This window comes from Colius striatus, chromosome 28 (genome assembly GCF_028858725.1).
Source record: "Colius striatus isolate bColStr4 chromosome 28, bColStr4.1.hap1, whole genome shotgun sequence".
Taxonomy (NCBI): Eukaryota; Metazoa; Chordata; class Aves; order Coliiformes; family Coliidae; genus Colius; species Colius striatus.
Window position 1 is genome coordinate 2467030 of NC_084786.1, and position 13587 is coordinate 2480616.

Below are 13587 nucleotides of genomic sequence, written 5' to 3' on the forward strand. Positions count from 1 at the left end.
CCGCTGCAGGCCCACGGTCCGTTGCCCCTCTCCTCCGTCACCCCAACAACGGGTTCATTGTGACGCAGGCCGCCCCCACCCAAACCTTTCAAACCCAGGCCCGCTGCGGTCCTGGGGTTTGTTGCCCCTCTCCGCCGTCACCCCGACAACGGGTTCATTGTGACGCAGGCCGTCCCCCGCCGAAACCTTGCAAACCCAGGCCCGCTGCGAGCCTGGGGACCGTTGCCCCTCTCCGCTGTCACCCCGACAACGGGTTCATTGTGACACAGGTCGCCCCCGCCCAGACCTTGCAAACGGACGCCTGCTGCGGGCCCTGGGTCCGTTGCCCCTCTCCGCCGTCACCCCGACAACGGTTTCATTGTGACGCAGGCCGTCCCCCGCCCAAACCTTGCAAACCCAGGCCTGCTATGGGCCCGGGGTCTTTTGCCCGTCTCCACCGTCACCCCGACAACGGGTTCATTGTGACGCAGGCCCCCCCCCGACAAAACCTTGCAAACCCAGGCCTGCTGCGGGCCCTGGGTCCGTTGCCCCTCTCCGCCCTCACCCCGACAACGGGTTCATTGTGACGCAGGCCGCCCCTGACCAAACCTTGAAAACCCAGGCCTGCTGCGAGCCCTGGGTCCGTTGCCCCTCTCCGCCGTCACCCCGACAACGGGTTCATTGTGACGCAGGCCGTCCCCCGCCGAAACCTTGGAAACCCAGGCCTGCTGCGGGCCCTGGGTCCGTTGCCCCTCTCTGTCGTCACCCCGACAACGACTTCCCTGTGACGCAGGCCGCCCCCTGACCAAACCTTGCAAACCCAGGCCTGCTGCGGGCCCGGGGTTTTGTTCCCCTCTCCGCCGTCACCCCGACAACGACTTCCCTGTGACGCAGGCCGTCCCCCGCCAAAACCTTGAAAACTCAGGCCTGCTATGGGCCCGGGGTCTCTTGCCCCTCTCCACCGTCACCCCGACAACGGGTTCATTGCGACGCAGGCCGCCCCTGACCAAACCTCGAAAACCCAGGCCTGCTGCGGGCCCTGGGTCCGTTGCCCCTCTCCGCCGTCACCCCGACAACGGGTTCATTGTGACGCAGGCCGCCCCCCGCCCAAACCTTGCAAACCCAGGCCTGCTATGGGCCCGGGGTCTTTTGCCCGTCTCCACCGTCACCCCGACAACGGGTTCATTGTGACGCAGGCCCGCCCCCGACAAAACCTTGCAAACCCAGGCCTGCTGCGGGCCTGGGGTTTGTTGCCCCCCTCCTCCGTCACCCCGACATCGGCTTCCTTGGGCAGTACCTGATCGCAGTACCTGATTGGGTGCAGGACCCTCCCGACTTAGCCGAACGGCCCTGAGGACGAGGAGCTACTTCGCTGCTCCTTTCCAGGGAATGGGGTCGACTGGGAGCTGACACGAGCGCATCACACGGACACACGCATGCATGGGGCGCATCGACGCGGCTGATGACACGGGCTGCAAGACAACAAGGTGGCGTTATCAACACAGTTGCAAACCTTTTCTTGTCCCTTCCTGGCTTTCGGACTCCTCACCCACTGCCGCCCTCCGCTGCAGGCCCACGGTCCGTTGCCCCTCTCCTCCGTCACCCCAACAACGGGTTCATTGTGACGCAGGCCGCCCCCACCCAAACCTTTCAAACCCAGGCCCGCTGCGGTCCTGGGGTTTGTTGCCCCTCTCCGCCGTCACCCCGACAACGGGTTCATTGTGACGCAGGCCGTCCCCCGCCGAAACCTTGCAAACCCAGGCCCGCTGCGAGCCTGGGGACCGTTGCCCCTCTCCGCTGTCACCCCGACAACGGGTTCATTGTGACACAGGTCGCCCCCGCCCAGACCTTGCAAACGGACGCCTGCTGCGGGCCCTGGGTCCGTTGCCCCTCTCCGCCGTCACCCCGACAACGGTTTCATTGTGACGCAGGCCGTCCCCCGCCCAAACCTTGCAAACCCAGGCCTGCTATGGGCCCGGGGTCTTTTGCCCGTCTCCACCGTCACCCCGACAACGGGTTCATTGTGACGCAGGCCCCCCCCCGACAAAACCTTGCAAACCCAGGCCTGCTGCGGGCCCTGGGTCCGTTGCCCCTCTCCGCCCTCACCCCGACAACGGGTTCATTGTGACGCAGGCCGCCCCTGACCAAAGCTTGAAAACCCAGGCCTGCTGCGAGCCCTGGGTCCGTTGCCCCTCTCCGCCGTCACCCCGACAACGGGTTCATTGTGACGCAGGCCGCCCCCCGCCGAAACCTTGGAAACCCAGGCCTGCTGCGGGCCCTGGGTCCGTTGCCCCTCTCTGTCGTCACCCCGACAACGACTTCCCTGTGACGCAGGCCGCCCCCTGACCAAACCTTGCAAACCCAGGCCTGCTGCGGGCCCGGGGTTTTGTTCCCCTCTCCGCCGTCACCCCGACAACGACTTCCCTGTGACGCAGGCCGTCCCCCGCCAAAACCTTGAAAACTCAGGCCTGCTATGGGCCCGGGGTCTCTTGCCCCTCTCCACCGTCACCCCGACAACGGGTTCATTGCGACGCAGGCCGCCCCTGACCAAACCTCGAAAACCCAGGCCTGCTGCGGGCCCTGGGTCCGTTGCCCCTCTCCGCCGTCACCCCGACAACGGGTTCATTGTGACGCAGGCCGCCCCCCGCCCAAACCTTGCAAACCCAGGCCTGCTATGGGCCCGGGGTCTTTTGCCCGTCTCCACCGTCACCCCGACAACGGGTTCATTGTGACGCAGGCCCGCCCCCGACAAAACCTTGCAAACCCAGGCCTGCTGCGGGCCTGGGGTTTGTTGCCCCCCTCCTCCGTCACCCCGACATCGGCTTCCTTGGGCAGTACCTGATCGCAGTACCTGATTGGGTGCAGGACCCTCCCGACTTAGCCGAACGGCCCTGAGGACGAGGAGCTACTTCGCTGCTCCTTTCCAGGGAATGGGGTCGACTGGGAGCTGACACGAGCGCATCACACGGACACACGCATGCATGGGGCGCATCGACGCGGCTGATGACACGGGCTGCAAGACAACAAGGTGGCGTTATCAACACAGTTGCAAACCTTTTCTTGTCCCTTCCTGGCTTTCGGACTCCTCACCCACTGCCGCCCTCCGCTGCAGGCCCACGGTCCGTTGCCCCTCTCCTCCGTCACCCCAACAACGGGTTCATTGTGACGCAGGCCGCCCCCACCCAAACCTTTCAAACCCAGGCCCGCTGCGGTCCTGGGGTTTGTTGCCCCTCTCCGCCGTCACCCCGACAACGGGTTCATTGTGACGCAGGCCGTCCCCCGCCGAAACCTTGCAAACCCAGGCCCGCTGCGAGCCTGGGGACCGTTGCCCCTCTCCGCTGTCACCCCGACAACGGGTTCATTGTGACACAGGTCGCCCCCGCCCAGACCTTGCAAACGGACGCCTGCTGCGGGCCCTGGGTCCGTTGCCCCTCTCCGCCGTCACCCCGACAACGGTTTCATTGTGACGCAGGCCGTCCCCCGCCCAAACCTTGCAAACCCAGGCCTGCTATGGGCCCGGGGTCTTTTGCCCGTCTCCACCGTCACCCCGACAACGGGTTCATTGTGACGCAGGCCCCCCCCCGACAAAACCTTGCAAACCCAGGCCTGCTGCGGGCCCTGGGTCCGTTGCCCCTCTCCGCCCTCACCCCGACAACGGGTTCATTGTGACGCAGGCCGCCCCTGACCAAAGCTTGAAAACCCAGGCCTGCTGCGAGCCCTGGGTCCGTTGCCCCTCTCCGCCGTCACCCCGACAACGGGTTCATTGTGACGCAGGCCGCCCCCCGCCGAAACCTTGGAAACCCAGGCCTGCTGCGGGCCCTGGGTCCGTTGCCCCTCTCTGTCGTCACCCCGACAACGACTTCCCTGTGACGCAGGCCGCCCCCTGACCAAACCTTGCAAACCCAGGCCTGCTGCGGGCCCGGGGTTTTGTTCCCCTCTCCGCCGTCACCCCGACAACGACTTCCCTGTGACGCAGGCCGTCCCCCGCCAAAACCTTGAAAACTCAGGCCTGCTATGGGCCCGGGGTCTCTTGCCCCTCTCCACCGTCACCCCGACAACGGGTTCATTGCGACGCAGGCCGCCCCTGACCAAACCTCGAAAACCCAGGCCTGCTGCGGGCCCTGGGTCCGTTGCCCCTCTCCGCCGTCACCCCGACAACGGGTTCATTGTGACGCAGGCCGCCCCCCGCCCAAACCTTGCAAACCCAGGCCTGCTATGGGCCCGGGGTCTTTTGCCCGTCTCCACCGTCACCCCGACAACGGGTTCATTGTGACGCAGGCCCGCCCCCGACAAAACCTTGCAAACCCAGGCCTGCTGCGGGCCTGGGGTTTGTTGCCCCCCTCCTCCGTCACCCCGACATCGGCTTCCTTGGGCAGTACCTGATCGCAGTACCTGATTGGGTGCAGGACCCTCCCGACTTAGTCGAACGGCCCTGAGGACGAGGAGCTACTTCGCTGCTCCTTTCCAGGGAATGGGGTCGACTGGGAGCTGACACGAGCGCATCACACGGACACACGCATGCATGGGGCGCATCGACGCGGCTGATGACACGGGCTGCAAGACAACAAGGTGGCGTTATCAACACAGTTGCAAACCTTTTCTTGTCCCTTCCTGGCTTTCGGACTCCTCACCCACTGCCGCCCTCCGCTGCAGGCCCACGGTCCGTTGCCCCTCTCCTCCGTCACGCCAACAACGGGTTCATTGTGACGCAGGCCGCCCCCACCCAAACCTTTCAAACCCAGGCCCGCTGCGGTCCTGGGGTTTGTTGCCCCTCTCCGCCGTCACCCCGACAACGGGTTCATTGTGACGCAGGCCGTCCCCCGCCGAAACCTTGCAAACCCAGGCCCGCTGCGAGCCTGGGGACCGTTGCCCCTCTCCGCTGTCACCCCGACAACGGGTTCATTGTGACACAGGTCGCCCCCGCCCAGACCTTGCAAACGGACGCCTGCTGCGGGCCCTGGGTCCGTTGCCCCTCTCCGCCGTCACCCCGACAACGGTTTCATTGTGACGCAGGCCGTCCCCCGCCCAAACCTTGCAAACCCAGGCCTGCTATGGGCCCGGGGTCTTTTGCCCGTCTCCACCGTCACCCCGACAACGGGTTCATTGTGACGCAGGCCCGCCCCCGACAAAACCTTGCAAACCCAGGCCTGCTGCGGGCCTGGGGTTTGTTGCCCCCCTCCTCCGTCACCCCGACATCGGCTTCCTTGGGCAGTACCTGATCGCAGTACCTGATTGGGTGCAGGACCCTCCCGACTTAGCCGAACGGCCCTGAGGACGAGGAGCTACTTCGCTGCTCCTTTCCAGGGAATGGGGTCGACTGGGAGCTGACACGAGCGCATCACACGGACACACGCATGCATGGGGCGCATCGACGCGGCTGATGACACGGGCTGCAAGACAACAAGGTGGCGTTATCAACACAGTTGCAAACCTTTTCTTGTCCCTTCCTGGCTTTCGGACTCCTCACCCACTGCCGCCCTCCGCTGCAGGCCCACGGTCCGTTGCCCCTCTCCTCCGTCACCCCAACAATGGGTTCATTGTGACGCAGGCCGCCCCCACCCAAACCTTTCAAACCCAGGCCCGCTGCGGTCCTGGGGTTTGTTGCCCCTCTCCGCCGTCACCCCGACAACGGGTTCATTGTGACGCAGGCCGTCCCCCGCCGAAACCTTGCAAACCCCGGCCCGCTGCGAGCCTGGGGACCGTTGCCCCTCTCCGCTGTCACCCCGACAACGGGTTCATTGTGACACAGGTCGCCCCCGCCCAGACCTTGCAAACGGACGCCTGCTGCGGGCCCTGGGTCCGTTGCCCCTCTCCGCCGTCACCCCGACAACGGGTTCATTGTGACGCAGGCCGCCCCTGACCAAACCTTGAAAACCCAGGCCCGGTGCGGGCCCGGGGTTTTGTTCCCCTCTCCGCCGTCACCCCGACAACGACTTCCCTGTGACGCAGGCCGTCCCCTGCCCAAACCTTGAAAACCCAGGCCTGCTATGGGCCCGGGGTCCGTTGCCCCTCTCCACCGTCACCCCGACAACGGGTTCATTGTCACGCAGGTCCCCCCCGACAAAACCTTGCAAACCCAGGCCTGCTGCGGGCCCGGGGTTTGTTGCCCCCCTCCTCCGTCACCCCGACACCGGCTTCCTTGGGCAGTACCTGATCGCAGTACCTGATTGGGTGCAGGACCCTCCCGACTTAGCCGAACGGCCCTGAGGACGAGGAGCTACTTCGCTGCTCTTTTCCAGGGAATGGGGTCGACTGGGAGCCGACACGAGCGCATCACACGGACACACGCAGGCATGGGGCGCATCGACGCGGCCGATGACGCGGGCTGCAAGACAACAAGGTGGCGTTATCAACACAGTTGCAAACCTTTTCTTGTCCCTTCCTGGCTTTCGGACTCCTCACCCACTGCCGCCCTCCGCTGCAGGCCCACGGTCCATTGCCCCTCTCCTCCGTCACCCCAACAACGGGTTCATTGTGATGCAGGCCGCCCCCGCCCAAACCTTGCAAGCCCAGGACTGCTGCGGGCCTGGGGTTTGTTGCCCCTCTCCTCCGTCACCCCGACAACGGGTTCATTGTGACGCAGGCCGTCCCCGCCCAAACCTTGCAAATGCAGGACTGCTGCAGGCCCGGGGTTTTTTTCCCCTCTCCGCCGTCACCCCGACAACGGGTTCATTGTGACGTAGGCCGCCCCCGCCCAAGTTTAGCAAACGCACGGCTGCTGCAGGCCGTGGGTCCGTTGTCCATCTCCGCCGTCACCCTGAAAACGGCTTCCTTGTGATGCAGGTCGCCCCCGACCAAACCTTGCAAACCCAGGCCCGCTGCAGGCCCGGGGTCCATTGCCCCTCTCTGCCGCCACCCCGACAACGGCTTCCTTGTGACCCAGGCTGCCGCCGCCCAAACCCTGCAAACCCAGGCCTGCTGCGGGCCCGGGATCCGTTTCCCCTCTCCGTCGTCACCCTGAAAACGGATTCATTGTGACGCAGGCCGTTCCCCGCCGAAACCCTGCAACCCGAGGGCCGCTGAGGGCCCGGCTTATGTTATCCCGTCTCCGCCGTCATGCCGACAACGCGTTCATTGTGATGCAGGCCGTCCCTCCACTCACGCTGCACCCCGTGACCTGCTGCGATCCTAGCTGCCGTTACCCTGTCTCCACCCTCATGCCCTCAACAGGTACATTGCGATGCAGGTTGCCCCCGCCCAAAGCCCGCACCCCGTGGCCCGCAGCGAGCCCGGCCGCCATTACCCCATCTCCACTGTCACCCTGGCAACAGGTCCATTGTGACACAGGTTTCCCCTATGAGCCCAGCCGCCGTTCTTTGTCTCCACCGCACCTCCCCCCATCCCCCCGACAACCCCACATACTATTCACTGTGATATAGGCTATTCCCCTCCCCGCCCCAGCCCTGCACCCTGTGGCTTGCTGCAAACCCGGCCGCCATTAATCCCTCTCCACCGTCACCCCGATAAAAGGTTCATTGTGACACATGCTGCCTATTGGAGCCTGGCTGCCCTTCCCTGTCTCCGCCGCGCCCACCCCCTCCCCAAACCCCACCGCCCCCCCACCCCGTGCCTCAACCCCCCCCCCCGCCCGCCAGCCTCCCTTCTCTGCCCCACCCCTCCTCGTCGGCCTCGCACACGGTTCACTGTGACACAGGAACACACACACCCCCCCACCCCCCCCCCCCGATTCCTGGACCGTGTGGCTTGCTTCCTTGCCCAGCCGCCCCTACGGGAAGTTGAAGCGGGGAGACTTTAGGACCCAGCGCCGTCTCTGTCTCCTCACTCCTGTCCCTGCCCACCGTTGCCGGCTTTGCCACTGCCGCGGGGAGACTTTAGGACCCAGCGGCGTCTCTGTCTCCTCACTCCTGTCCCTGCCCACCGTTGCCGGCTTTGCCACCGCCGCGGGGAGACTTTAGGACCCAGCGGCGTCTCTTCCTGTTTCCCAGCCGCGCGGCAGAAGGGAGTCCTGGCGCCGTGCAGTCTCGACCCCGGGCTCCCGGGGCACAAGCCCGTGCTCCTGCCCCGACTCCCGCGTTTCTTTCTCAGTCAGTCACTCGCCCTGCTGCAGTCCTGCCTGCCGCCCGCCCCCCCTTGTACTCCACCTGCTGCCACGAGTTGAAAAACAAACGAACGCTGAGCCGGGGGTGGGGGTGGGGGTGGGGGTGTGTGTGGGGGGGGAAGGGATAAAAGCCCAAAACCCCCAAAACTCTCTCAACTGACCTAAACAGAAATCTTTGTCAAAAGGGAAACCATCTCTTCTTCAGCCTACCTTTCCACCAGACTCCGGCTCGCCGACCGCCCTGTTGCCTTCCCTTGTGCCAGACCACCCCCCTCCTTTCCCCTGCCGCTGCTGGCGCCACAAATGAGCCCGTGACCCTTGGCTAGGCGGGAAATGCCGCCCACTCCTCCCTGAAGGAGGATCCAGCTACCTCTCTGCGCCTTCCCCCGCCCCCCCTCCTCGGGGGCGCCAGACAGACTGCTTGGAGAGGAGAAGCACCTGACCTCCTCAGGGCGGGAGAGAGAGGAAGGGGGGGGGGGGTGGGCGGGGGGGGTGGTGCTCGCGCGCTTATCTGTGTGTATGTCTGTTTGGGGGGGGAAGCATGTATGTCTGAGTTGGCACCTGCAGACACATTTACAGCTGGTCAACGTATTTTATTCCCGGGAAATGAAGAAATAAATTCAAGCCGGAAAATAAAATTCCAAAAAAAACAACGGTAAAAAGTTTGGGGGGGGGGGGAGGAGAAGGAGTAGGGGGAGGAGAAGGAAGAAAAGAAAAGGAAAAATAAACCCTCGAGGCGCGGACTTGGCAGTGGGGCACCCCATCCGGAAGCAGAGACTCCTAACTCTCGAAAAAGTTGGGGTACGGGGTGAAAAGGTGCGTGGAAAGGTTGGTTTTACGCACAACCAGCTACAGCGGGTGCCACCAGGTGTCCACGGCTGCGAAAGTGTCGCCAGGTCTACCCGGCTCCGCAGCGCCACCCGGTCTCCCGGGCTCCGGCATTGTAGCCAGGTCTACCTGGCTCCGCAACGCCACCCGGCCTCCCGGGCTCTGGCGGTGTTCGCCAGGCCTACCGTGCTCCGCAGCGCCACCCGGTCTCCCGGGCTCCGGCGGTGTTTGCCCGGTCTACCCGGCTCCGCAGAACCACCCGATCTCCCTTTCCCCGCTCCGGCGGTGTTTGCCAGGCCTACCCGGCTCCGCGGCGCCACCCGGCCTCTCCGGCTCTGGCGGTGTTTGCACGGTCTACCCGGCTCCGATGAACCACCCGGTCCCCCTTCCCCGCTCCGGCGGTGCCGCCGGGCGTACCCGGCTCCGCAGCGCCACCCGGCCTCCCGGGCTCCGGCGGTGTTAGCCCGGTCTACCCGGCTCCGCAGAACCACCCGGTCCCCCTTCCCTGCTCCGGCGGTGCCGCCAGGCCTTCCCGGCTCCGCAGCGCCACCCTGCCCCTCCGGCTCCGGCGGTGTTTGCCCGGTCTACCCTGCTCCGCAGAACCTCCCGGTCCCCATTCCCCGCTCCGGCGGTGCCGCCAGGCCTTCCCGGCTCCGCAGCGCCACCCTGCCCCTCCGGCTCCGGCGGTGTTTGCCCGGTCTACCCGGCTCCGCAGAACCTCCCGGTCCCCATTCCCCGCTCCGGCGGTGCCGCCAGGCCTACCCGGCTCCGCAGCGCCACCCGGCCTCTCCGGCTCTGGCGGTGTTGGCCCGGTCTACCCCGCTCCGCAGAACCACCTGGTCTCCCTTCACGGCTCCGGCGGTGCCGCCAGGCCTTCCCGGCTCCGCAGCGCCACCCTGCCCCTCCGGCTCCGGCGGTGTTTGCCCGGTCTACCCGGCTCCGCAGAACCTCCCGGTCCCCATTCCCCGCTCCGGCGGTGCCGCCAGGCCTTCCCGGCTCCGCAGCGCCACCCTGCCCCTCCGGCTCCGGCGGTGTTTGCCCGGTCTACCCGGCTCCGCAGAACCTCCCGGTCCCCATTCCCCGCTCCGGCGGTGCCGCCAGGCCTTCCCGGCTCCGCAGCGCCACCCTGCCCCTCCGGCTCCGGCGGTGTTTGCCCGGTCTACCCGGCTCCGCAGAACCTCCCGGTCCCCATTCCCCGCTCCGGCGGTGCCGCCAGGCCTACCCGGCTCCGCAGCGCCACCCGGCCTCTCCGGCTCTGGCGGTGTTGGCCCGGTCTACCCCGCTCCGCAGAACCACCTGGTCTCCCTTCACGGCTCCGGCGGTGCCGCCAGGCCTTCCCGGCTCCGCAGCGCCACCCTGCCCCTCCGGCTCCGGCGGTGTTTGCCCGGTCTACCCGGCTCCGCAGAACCTCCCGGTCCCCATTCCCCGCTCCGGCGGTGCCGCCAGGCCTACCCGGCTCCGCAGCGCCACCCGGCCTCTCCGGCTCTGGCGGTGTTGGCCCGGTCTACCCCGCTCCGCAGAACCACCTGGTCTCCCTTCACGGCTCCGGCGGTGCCGCCAGGCCTTCCCGGCTCCGCAGCGCCACCCGGCCTCCCGGGCTCCGGTGGTGTTAGCCCGGTCTACCCGGCTCCGCAGAACCACCCGGTCCTCCTTCCCCGCTCCGGCGGTGCCGCCAGGCCCACTCGGCTCTGCAGCTCCACCCGGCCTCTCCGGCTCTGGCGGTGTTGGCCCGGTCTACCCCGCTCCGCAGAACCACCTGGTCTCCCCGGCTCCGGCGGTGCCGCCAGGCCTACCCGGCTCCGCAGCGCCACCGTCTCCCGAGCTCTGGCGGTGTTGGCCAGCTCTTCCCGTATGCGCAGCACCACCCATTTTCTCTTTTCCGGTTCGGCGGTACCACCAGGCCTCCCCTTCTCCGGAGCGCTACCACCCGTTCTCCCTTTACGGCTCCGGCGGTGTCGCCAGGCCTACCCGGCTCTGCAGCGCCACCCGGCCTCCTGGGCTCCGGCGGTGTTAGCCAGGTCTACCGGGTTCCGTAGCGCCACCCGGTCACCCGTTCCCGCTCCTGCGGTGTAGCCAGGTCTACCCGTCTCCGCAGCGCCACCCGGTCTTGCGGTCTCCGTCGCTGTTGGTCAGGTCTACCCGTCTCCGCAGCGCCACCCGGTCTCCCGCGTTGTTTGCCAGGTCTACCCTGCTCCGCAGCGCCACCCGGTTTCCTCCTCGCTCTGGCGGAGCCGCCGTGCCTTCCCGGCTCCGAGATGCCGCCGGGTCTATTTATTTGCTCCGCCAGGTCCACCCTGCTCTGCATCGTTTCGCGGTCTACCCGGCACTGGCATGACGAGCCTTACGGACCTTCGGGGTAGACCTGTGCTCCCTGCGGCTGCCTTGGTGTTTTCGAAGGGGTCGCTGTTTCGCGGTGCCTCCAGTTGCGTCATCGTAGAAAGCGGCAGCAGTACAGCGCCACCCCGGTAAAGTCCATAGTCGCTCTCTTGAAAGCGAAACCGGGCGTGGACTTAGTTTTACATACTATAGGGGCGAGCGGTGACTCGCGCTTGCAGCTCAGCTCGTGAGCGGCTGCAATGCCCGCGGCGCGGCCGGTGTTAAGTGGGGCGCTGGTCGGCCGTTGAGGTGGCTCTTGTCCCGGTGGTGGCTCAAATTGCCTGCTTGCTCGGCACGGTTGCTCTCTCGCGCTGGTATGCCAAACCCCCACCCCAGCACAGTCGAGAGACCCGGGGAAAGTTGGAGAACGGTCGCAACCGCTGTCCGTTGCATGCCTGGCACCGGTGTTGAGGGTTTGGCTTGAAGCCGAGTTCACCCCGGGCAGAGCTTGATGCTTGGTGGCGGTCGCCAGGCACTCGAACGCTGTGGGGGGGAGACTAGCCTGCCCAGTGGCTTTTCTCTCTCCCTTCTCCTCCGTTGGGTCCCTTGGGATGACCCCGCTGATTTTGGGCAAAAAGGTGAACCAGGACGAGAATTTGCCCCCCCCCGATGGTGTCCAGCCTCCCGTGGCTGCCGCCAGCTCCTTTGAGGGTCTGATCCAAGAGGGAATGGAATGTTGGCGGTGAGGTGGCGTCGCCTCATCCTTCTTTTCACCCCCACCCCCGGCCTTAAGCTGGGGACGCCTGCGAAGCGGGCAAGAGTAACACACACAGGGGCTGCCGCTCCCGGCGGTTGGCCAGTCCAATGCAGATGAACTCCGGGGGTTGAGAGTCTCGAGCCTGCTCCCGTGGCTTTTGCTGGCTCTCCCCCCCTAGAACGCGTTTTTCTTTCCGGCCTTAAGCTGGAGCCCTGTCCCCCCCTGCACGTCGGGGGGCAGAGCCGGTGCAGCTGCCCGCTGTCATTGGCGGTGAGCTTGAGTCGTGCAGGCGGCCGTAGAGTCTCGAGCCTGCTTCGGCTTTCTCTGGCCTCCCATGCCGCGAGAGCCCGATGACCAACGGGCGAGGTGTCAGCGGTGCCACCTTGCCTTCTTCCCGGGGGTTTGGCCATGCGTGGGCGGCCCGTGGTGTCTGGCTTGCTCTGGTCTCCCTGGTTGATGTTGGAGGGCTTGGTGTGAAAAAGGAGGTCTTGCACCGTCACGGTCGAGGGAGCGGCACCTCGTCCTTTTTTTTTTTCCTCCGGCCTTAAGCTTGGAGCCCCCCCCGTGCTTTTTTTAGAGGGGGAATCCCGAAAGCGTTTTTTGAGTGGTCCCAGTGGGCTGGCAGCTCAACGCGCAGGGGCCCTGGAGGGTGTCGAGACTCTCCAGAGGCTTGCACCTCGCGTGAGATACGGGTTTTTTGTGTCGGTCTATTTTTTTCCGTTTCCTTCCTCCGGGGTAAGTGGTTCCCCGTGGGGCCAGGTAAAAGCCCGGTGGTTGCCGGTGCTCTCGAACGCTTAAAAAGACCCTCGATGGCAGGAGTCAAGCCTTGCCGCGGCTTCTCCTCTGGCCTTGTCGACCCTCGCTTAAAGGGAACCGTTGTCTTGGGGGCGGGTGGATGGCGGCGCCTCCCGCTCCCCCCTTCCTACTGATCCAGACCTACAGGCAGCGCCCTCTGAGGCGTTCTCTGGGCATGTCGGAGAGTCTCCGCGGCGGGCCGGCTGGTGCCGGTGTTCAGGCTGCTGGAGCACCTCTTGCAGACATTGCCTTTGTTCTCGCTCGCACGCAGAGCCCCGCGTCTGCCGTCTTCACTCTCCCCGGGGGTGCTGGCGGTCAGGTGCGCGTTGTGGCTGTTGTTGTCCCAGGAACCGTGGCCGCGGGGGCCGTTGCTTTTCCTGTCTTTCCCTTCCCCACCTGATCGATGAGGCACTTCGGGTCGCGTCGGAGAGGGCCCCCGGCGGGCCGGCTTCTGCTGTGCTCCCCGTCACAAGGGAGTCACGGTCGGGGTCCGGTGTTCAGGCAGGGCGGTCTCCTTTCCAATTCGCTTCCCGTTTCATGCTGGAGGTGTTGTCTTGCAGTCCCCTGAGCCGTAGGGGGCCGCGGTGACGGGCGGGTAGCGTCGGCGGTCGGGGCGCGTGCCTCTCTGCGTCGCCCCATCCGAATCTGCCCCCCTCGTGCTTCGACGGGGTTCCTCGGGCTTTACCGACTCGGGCTGTGTGACGGCCGCGTGGCCCCGCGAGCCCTCAGGTGTCCTCAAACACGCGAGGTGTCGGTGCTGGCCTCGGTCCGTGTATCCCGTGGGTGCCGGCCACAAGCAGCGCTTGGGCGGTGGGGCGGCCGAGCCAACTTTGCAACTGGGGTAAGAAAGCGC